This window comes from Ambystoma mexicanum, chromosome 7p (genome assembly GCF_040938575.1).
Source record: "Ambystoma mexicanum isolate Mex_15411 chromosome 7p, UKY_AmexF1_1, whole genome shotgun sequence".
In the NCBI taxonomy this organism is placed as follows: domain Eukaryota; kingdom Metazoa; phylum Chordata; class Amphibia; order Caudata; family Ambystomatidae; genus Ambystoma; species Ambystoma mexicanum.
Genome location: NC_090939.1, coordinates 945734721 through 945740540, shown reverse-complemented (window position 1 = coordinate 945740540; position 5820 = coordinate 945734721).

Below are 5820 nucleotides of genomic sequence, written 5' to 3'. Positions count from 1 at the left end.
TTTGCTAATGGGAATATTGTGGCGTTCATCCCCCGTTCCAGGCACTGGAACGGTGGATATTGGCCCAGCAGCCCATACCAGCCCAAGCAAAGCGAGGGTGGATAACGAAGTCTCTGGACCATTATCCCCCCATTCCAGCCCCTGTAGTGATGGATGAAGGCCATTAGCACCCTAGGTTCCCGAAGCAGGAACCCTTAGTGCTAAAAAAGGATTTTTTTTCCTACACCGGGATGCCTCCAGCGTCCTGGTGTAGGAAGAAAAATCCTTTTCCAAGATGGCCACCATGGAAAGGGATGGTGGGGCCCCATACACGGCCCCTCTTTGCTTTCCATGGCAGCCTGCAGAAGGTGAAGTGAAAACCCTATGACATATTACTACGAGCACATTTTTCTTCCCTTTCAAACCTATCCCAATTTCGAACAACTTTACCACAAAGCCGGTCCCAGGTGGACATGGCCACTTTAACCCAATGTGTTGTCCCTCGTGGTCATGGCCAGTAGCCAGATCCGGCCACTGCCCAAGGCTAGAGGCTATACCTCAGTCACCAAAGGTATATCACTATTTTTTGTACCTACATTGACACTTGTCAAAAAACAAAATCCATTCAGACTTTACGAAAACATTTACATCTAGATCTATAATCTTTTTGCAAACCGTTGTATAGATTTGTCAAATTGCACCTAATTTATAAACCTTTACATTATTTTTGCACCCCCTTCTAATTGTGACCCCTCTTGACAGAAAAATTTGCAAACTCATTCAGAATAGTCAGGAAATTTGGTGACAATCCATCCAGCCGTTTGGGCTGTAGGCATGAGCAAAGTTCCCAGATCAGCTTCTGTCCTTTCTTGCCGACTTGGGTTGGTGCAGGGAAGAGGGCATCATAATGTCCCAGGACATGCTCCACCAGGATGTCCACTTCCCTGGCTGTGAAGTTGACGGCCCTCTGCCTTGCTGCAATGGGGTTGCCCCTAACCTCAGAAGATTATGGTTGAGACATGGCAACCCCTGAAGCAGGTGTGGGTGGGCAAGGTGGTCCTGGGGCTGGACTATTGAGAGGTGGTGGTCTGGCACATTGGGGGGGGGGGTCTTCTGAATCAGCTGAAGTGGTCACAGTGTGAGCTTTTCCCCCACTCTTACCCATGTTTTGCCATGTGTATTTAATCTGTTTTTGTGATTGTGGACTCTGGAGTACACCACTTCAGTTGCTCCACTCATTTGTGTGTTAAACAGCACCTTCAGTGCAGTGACACAGGGTTGTCTTTTAGACTTCCCACCGACTCCATTTCTGGGGCTGACTACTGTCCCCCAGAAAAGGGTAAAGTTGCCATTAACTTTACGTAGACATTTAACCACAGATCCAGTACTCCCCATCTTACATGGAGTATTGGAAAGGGTTACTTCTTAGCCCTTTTTATCTGTACCTCCTAGAGCCTTGTTTTGCTCTCTTAATATTTAGACTTGGCTGGTGGCAGTGGTATCTACCCTGACTGTTCTACCGCGTTTATACTATATAAACGTGGTACGAGATCAGACTATTATATTAGCCTCGAACATAAACCCGCTTGACCAAATATTTTCTTTTGGCTCCGGTCTGGTTTATTCGCCATTTCTTTTTGTTAAAGTCCTTGTGTTTTACCTTGCGCGGCAAACCAGGTTTGCCTTCCTTGTTCACTCTTTTGGCGGGCTTCTGCCAAGAAGCCCTCCTCTACGCGCCTGGGTGTCTAGGTGGGCTGAATGTGAGGGAGGGGTGTAGTCACCCCCTGCACAGGGTATCCTAGGAAACCCAAGTCGCACTTTGCCATGATTGGCTGAGGTGGTTGTCCGGGCTGGGCAACCCCCCTGCTGCGTGATTGACAGCCAGGCTGTGTAAATGGGGGATTTTCGCATAAAAGGCAGGTCTCTTGGGCTAGAAGTCAGTCGCCACTGGAACTACAAGGAACTGAAGAGAAGCGGAGAAGACGGCTGCTGCAACTACCCCGTCCCGGTGAAGCCCCGCTGCAGTCCTGAGCTATCTACCCTTCGACCAGAGAAGATCCAGTCCGGAGTCGTCTTCCCTTGAGGTTGGTGGGGTCAACCAGCTCATCTTCCACAGCCAGAGGATCCTCTTCTTGGTGAAATCGCTGCACACTGCTGTAGTGGTCTGGATAGTCATCTGAAGACCCTCTCCTGTTTTTAAGGAGTGCACCTTTTATTCACCATCGCTGCTGCTGGCTTCATCCCTGCATAGTGCAGACCTCTCCAGACGTCCTCCTTCTCGTCACCACGACTGAAGCACCAGGAACCGTGGGTCTGCAGGAAACTACCAGGAACAACTGCCGTGGCACCAGCTTCTTCCTTGAATAAGGTACTGTGTTCTGCTTCGAGGAGCTAGGGTGAATCCCCTTTCTCTTCATCCAAGGCTTGCCCTTGTCTTCCCTCCTTCTTATATCTTTTGCTTGCTCTGTTGACAATATCCAAGTACTCCTGGCAACGTTGAATCTTGAACTGTCCGACTGTGTGATCCTCTACAACAGGAACCCGGTTCCACTTGACACTGGCCTGGCCTATTGACTCTTGCATTTCTGTCAGCAAGTGTTCTCTGATTCTGTCTGCCCTGACAAAAGTATTGCCTATGATTTTTGCCCCCAACTCTCTCTGGTTAACTCAGGTGCTAAGTGTGTTTTTGCCCCGGTAACATTTCTTGCGCGGATACGCGTATCTTTAGTAAGACCGAACTGTCATTACTGTCAAAAAGTGATTGCATATCTATTCCCGGTAACGTCTTTTGTTTCACAACACCGGTCCGTTAAAACATAGGGTACTTACCTTGAGTTATACTGTACCAAGTGATTTGGTTGTGTAGTGTATTTTACGTGTGATTTCAAATTTATAGAAGTGTTGTGTTTGATAACAGATGGTTTAAACATAATTTTACTTATATTTTTTGACCTGAAACCTTGAGTCAGTGTTTGCTTGAGTCACAGCAATTGTGGTCCCTTTGTGTAATCTCTGCTACTGCTCATATACTCTTGAGAAAAGCCTGGCTGCTCCGCTACTGCTACCACTTTAACATAGTACAGGCTTGTACCAAAGGTGAACTTGTATTACCACCTGTGGTCTTAATTGTGTGTAGTGGTCCCTAAGGGCACTGCACAGGATTATGCCTAACAACCTCTGGCCACTGTGCCTCCCCCCCAGGCCAGCCTCTGGCCACTGTGCCTTCCCCCCAGGCCAGCCTCTGACCACTGTGCCTTCCCCCCAGGCCAGCCTCTGGCTACTGTGTCTTCCCCCCCAGGCCAGCCTCTGGCTACTGTGTCTCCCCCCCACCAGGCTGGCCTCTGGCCACTGTGCCTCCCCCCAGGCCGGCCTCTGGCCACTGTGCCTCCCCCCCAGGCCGGCCTCTGGCCACTGTGCCTCCCCCCCAGGCCGGCCTCTGACCACTGTGCCTCCCCCCAGGCCGGCCTCTGGCCACAGAGCCTCCCCCTCAGGCCGGCCTCTGGCCACAGTGCCTCCCCCCACCCCCCTGGCTGGCCTCTGGACTCTGTGCTCTCCCCTGGCTGGCTGGCCTTTGGCTACTGTGCCTCCCCTCGGCTGGCCTTTGGCTACTGTGCCTCCCCTCGGCTGGCCTTTGGCTACTGTGCCTCCCCCCGGCTGGCCTTTGGCTACTGTGCCTCCCCCTCAGGCTGCTGGCCACGGTGCCTCCCCCTCCCTGGCTGGCATCTGGACCCTGTGCCTCCCCCTCCCTGGCTGGCCTCTGGACCCTGTGCCTCCCCCTCCCTGGCTGGTCTCTGGACCCTGTGCCTCCCCCCTCCCTGGCTGGTCTCTGGACCCTGTGCCTCCCCCCTCCCTGGCTGGCATCTGGACCCTGTGCCTCCCCCTCCCTGGCTGGCATCTGGACCCTGTGCCTCGCCCCTGGCTGGCCTCTGGACCCTGTGCCTCGCCCCCCCCCGGCTGGCCTCTGGACCCTGTGCCTCCCCCCTGGCTGGCCTCTGGAACCTGTGCCTCCCTCCCCTGGCTGGCCTCTGGACCCTGTGCCCCCCCTGGCTGTCCTTTGGCCACTCTGCCTCCCCCGGCTGACCTTTGGCTACTGTCTCTGCACCCCCTACCCAGCTGGCCTCTGGCTACTGTGCCCCCCCAGGTCTCTGGCCACTGTGCCTCCCTCCCCAGACCTGGCCACTATGCCCCCCAGGCCTCTGGCCACTGTGCCTCCTCCGGCTGGCCTTTGGCTACTGTCTCTGCCCCCTGCCCCCTGTCTGGCTTTTGGCTACTGTCTGTGCTCCCCCCTACCCAGCTGGCCTCTGGCCACTGTGCCTCTTCTCCCCCCCCGGGCCTCTGGCAACTATGCCTCTTCTCCCCCCGGACCTCTGGCAACTGTGCCTCTCCCCTCCCGGGCCTCTGGCAACTGTGCCTCTCCCCCCCCGGGCCTCTGGCAACTGTGCCTCTTCCCCCCCCCGGGCCTCTGGCAACTGTGCCTCTCTCCCCCCCGGGCCTCTGGCAACTGTGCCTCTCTCCCCCCACTGGGCCTCTGGCAACTGTGCCTCTCTCCCCCCACCGGGCCTCTGGCAACTGTGCCTCTCTCCCCCCACCGGGCCTCTGGCAACTGTGCCTCTCTCCCCCCACCGGGCCTCTGGCGACTGTGCCTCTCTCCCCCCACCGGGCCTCTGGCAACTGTGCCTCTCCCCCCCGGGCCTCTGGCAACTGTGCCTCTCCCCCCTGGGCCTCTGGCCACTGTGCCTCTCCCCCCCCGGGCCTCTGGCCACTGTGCCTCTCCCCCCCGGCCTCTGGCCACTGTGCCTCTCCCCCCCGGGCCTCTGGCCACTGTGCCTCCCCCCCCTGGGCCTCTGCCCACTGTGCCTCTCCCCCCCCCTTTGCCTCTGGCCACTGTGCCTCTTCCCCCCCGGGCCTCTGGCCACTGTCCCTCCCCTCCGGCCAACCCAGGCCAGAATTGTGAGTGGAAGTGGTCTGCAACGGCTCAAGCAAAATCCTGCACACAGTGAAAATTCTTTGATTTCTAAAAGTAAGAAAGCTTGGAAAAGTAGAGAAAGTTGGTCCGAGCCCAGTGGAGGGAGATCAAGTAAAAGCGTTAAAGTGGGTTTGAGCTTGGCGGAGGGGGACCCGGGGTGAATCGAAAATCACCCAAGAAATTGTGCACCTGTGAAATCCTAAAATAAAATTAACTTTAATGTTTGTCACACCAGGCCCTCTAAAATAGGATACTTTGAATGGCAAGGAGTTTGGCACATAAGGCCCTGATGCTAAGGTTTCAAACTGCATCCTTGTGCTAGAGAAGCCAAAGATGTAACGCTCACCTGATTCCCACGGAGGCGCAGGTCGTGGCAGGAAGGTGTCTGTGACTCGAAAGGTGATGTGCAGGACTCGATGGGCTTCTGGGGTCGAACCTCTTCGCACTGTGTGACGAACTCGTAGGGTGAGGTTTCTGCAGGTGAAAGAATATAGGGGTTAATGGCCTGGGTTGTTTAATGTCTCTCTTCCTCTCTCTCCCAAGCTTCTCCGTAGAGCCCCCAGGTCAACGTGCTCACCTTAGATGGGTGAATGCTGGACTCTCCATCTGCGTCTGATGCAGGGCGCTGTTGCCAGTTCCTTCACTGGTGAAACATAGGCCTCTTGGACTCAGAGGACCTTTACCGTCGTTAATCGCACGAGCGGTGAGTTTCCAGACACCTTTTTAGTCTTTATAGTCTTTAGAGTCTTTAGGTGCAAGGCACGTTAACATTGAACAGGACTTCGTATGATGCTTTTCTCCCCTTTTGCTTGCAGGACTCTTGAGGAAGATGAAATAAAGCGCCTGGAAATGCATGAGTAAATGCAAGCGCTCTA